The following is a 3,214-nucleotide window of genomic DNA, read 5'->3' as shown; positions in this document are numbered from 1 at the left end:
TAAAGAGTCATGTCCAATATATAAAGACTTGTGATTTGTCCTCTTTAACATGCAATCCGGTTAAGCCAGTACACAACACGGACTACAATTCCCAGGATGCATGCATGCATGAACCGTTTCCCGGGTGGATTCCACAAAAGGATAACCATATTTATACCCAGTTATTTCGCCACAGAAAAGAGTGACTCAACATGTGTTCGAAAATGATGAAATCCCGGAGTTGTGACTGTGAGTGAGATCCTCCCTAAACATCAACTTTCAAATCTGGTGCCAAAGATGGAGCAGACCAGGATAGACTCACCCGGTTGCAACAGGCGGCAGAAGCTTTCTTTTTCCCAGCATGCAATTTTATTTGCATTTCGCGCAGTCTTGTTTACCGTGAATTATGTTGAGAATTTAGCTGAAGACGACAAATTTCATTGAGCATGCTCATGACTTTTCCTAAACGCATTCGGCGTGGTATTTAAATGACATGTTGTTCTCGCGCTAACAGACATAGAACTAGCCGTCAGCCGGAGTGTTTTACCAAGAAAGTCGTGCTAAAAAGGGTTTCTGCCGTGAGTGGCACACAGGGAGCTACGGGGCAACCTGGAGCTCTTTGTGCGGAATCGATATCAAGAGATTTCGGAAACATAATTTTTGTGACCGGGGCTGCTGGTGACCGACTGTCCGTGCGCCTCAATAAAACTGTTAATATAAAATCAAAGCTGCTATCTGACAATGGTTCATTGACGTGGGGCATGACCATTAAAGTTACGTGTGTACGTGTAAAGGTTAGCCCTGATTTATGAAAGCCTTCGTAGAGTGGGACGGGGCCGTTCAAAAAATCGTCTAACGCCGTAATTATTTATCCCTTACCTTTACACACTTCAAACAGTAATTACAAGTAAACTAAGTACAACTGTAATTACATTTCTATTTATGTATCATGCGTGGGCCTTCCCAGAATGTTAAAAGGTGAACATATCAATGCCAGTATTTTTCTCTGGGGAATGTGGGTACCTTAGGCCCTGTGCCAGCACAAAGTGGCACATGACATGGTATGTACTTTTCAGCTGAAAAATGCATTTTGTCTTGGAAAGATGCCTCTTTAATTTCACGAAAAAACAGTTTATGCTGCTTTGCATTGCTTTGCGTCAAGGGGGCGTTACTGGGGTATTACTTGGATGGATAAACCTTTGGGGCATATTCTCAAGGATTTATCGCCGAGTTAGCGGCACTTTATTGCAGCCAAACTGGCGATAAATGTATCGCCCTATTCACAAGCTGGTGCTAACAGACGATATCGCCAGTTTTAAAACATCGCCACAGATGACACCGGCAACTAACGCTAATGATATGCAGAGTAGGCGTTCCTGTGCAAAAAGCCGCGACAACACCACTTCGCAACATTCTCAACAATCAGCCAGATTGACGATAAGATCCCAAAAATGCGATAAGGTGCGTTAGCAGCAGGGATTTAACACCTGCTCTTACCTGGTGTAAAGTCGGACGACAACCTGCACCATAAAAGGGAGCCCAGCCCAGAGCCACACCTGAAGAACAACAGATGCCCCAAGCAACTGAACATGCAGGCCGGACACCCAAGAGAGCCACAACACCCACCGCCACCACCCCCAGGCCCGCCACCAACCCCCCCGGACTACCACAGAGGCAGCGCAGACAAAGATAGCAGACCTTCAAAAAAACGCACCAGCCTCCCAGACTTAGTACCAGAGGATGTCATTGCCCAATACAGGCTCAAGGGACAACGATCCTCTGCATCCTGACCATTATTGCCCACAGGCTGACAATACCAGTACAGCAGACAACCAACATCCCTCTGCAGACAAAGCTGCTGGCTGTGCTGCACCTGTTGGCCTCTGGTTGCACAACATATGCGTACGCACCAATGCCCCATGAATTCAAGTGCCAGATGCACCGGACGATGATGAGGATGATGAGGCAAGTGGACCGCACCCCACTGCAACAGCAGCAGGAATAGCCGTCGGAACACCATCATTGACAATTTCTTCACATGAGCATGTCACATTGTCCCAGCCCTTAGCAATCATGGGACAGTACAAAATGACCACAGGCACAGCATGTGCAAATACATTTCTTACAACACACATTCCCTGAGTGCATGTCACTCCTCTGTACAAGCACATCACTCTGACAAGTGTAAGTGCAACATGTAGTGCTAACAATCTCATCATTTGAAAATAGATGGTGGGCGTGTCACCTCTGTACAGAGAGGCTGTTTAAGGTGTCACATATTTCAAATGCCATTTCTGTGTGTCAAAGATAGTATGGAATCCCACTCATCAGCGTTTCACATGTGTCCCAAATCATTACGTACAGGCTGTCATTTGTGACCTACAATTGACAACAGGCCTTCTTTTGGGCTCAAATATGTACAGATCTCTGAACTGGGGTGAATGTATGACATTGTTCTGCATTCTGTCCATCAACTGTAGTTTTGCATTTGTCACCACGAGTGGGATGGGTATGCTCAGACGTGAGTCCCGTGCTCTCCACACCACTGGAGTCAAGCTATCCTGGCTGAAGACGGCTGATAGCCAGAAACCGGTCCTAGGATGCTTGATTCCAGTCCAGGAAAGACATGGCTTGGCAGTTCGGGCTGGACTGTTCCCATGAGGCACAGGGTCAAGACTGATTTGCATATGCCATGTCTGAACTGGGGTGGTGTGGAGTGCAAAAAAACGATGGATTTAGGCCCAGATCTCTGTACTGGGGTGAATGTATGACATTGTTCTGCATTCTGTCCATCAACTGTTTTTTGCATTTGTCACCCCGAGTGGGATGGGTATGCTCAGACGTGAGTCCCATGCTCTCCACACCACTGGAGTCAAGCTATCCTGGCTGAAAACGACTGATAGCCAGAAACCGGTTGTAGGAGGCTTGATTCCGGTCCAGGAAAGACATGGCTTGGCAGTTTGGGCTGGACTGTTCCCATAAGGCACAGCGTCAAAACTGATTTGCATATGGCCATGTCTGAACAGGGGTGGTGTGGAGTGGAGTGCAAAAAAACGATGGATTTAGGCCCAGATCTCTGTACTGGGGTGAACGTATGACATTGTTCTGCATTCTGTCCATCAACTGTTGTTTTGCACTCAAATATGTACCACCATGATGCAGGGATGCACTCTGTGACTCAAGTCCCACAGCATGAACAAAATGGAAGTAAGGGGGAATCACTGCTCCTATATTA

The 3,214-nt window shown here is 46.8% G+C and overlaps 1 non-coding gene across 1 annotated transcript; it reads left to right on the top strand.

The window, feature by feature from the left end:
• The first annotated feature begins 541 nt into the window (after positions 1-541).
• LOC144808194 (U11 spliceosomal RNA) lies at positions 542-681 on the top strand. Its single transcript, XR_013606719.1, has one exon. It is a non-coding gene; the product is annotated as a U11 spliceosomal RNA (small nuclear RNA).
• The last annotated feature ends 2,533 nt before the right edge of the window (positions 682-3,214 follow it).

The sequence above is a fragment of the Lissotriton helveticus genome, chromosome 1_2 (assembly GCF_964261635.1).
Source record: "Lissotriton helveticus chromosome 1_2, aLisHel1.1, whole genome shotgun sequence".
Classification (NCBI taxonomy): domain Eukaryota; kingdom Metazoa; phylum Chordata; class Amphibia; order Caudata; family Salamandridae; genus Lissotriton; species Lissotriton helveticus.
This window is presented reverse-complemented; position numbering and strand designations above follow the sequence as displayed.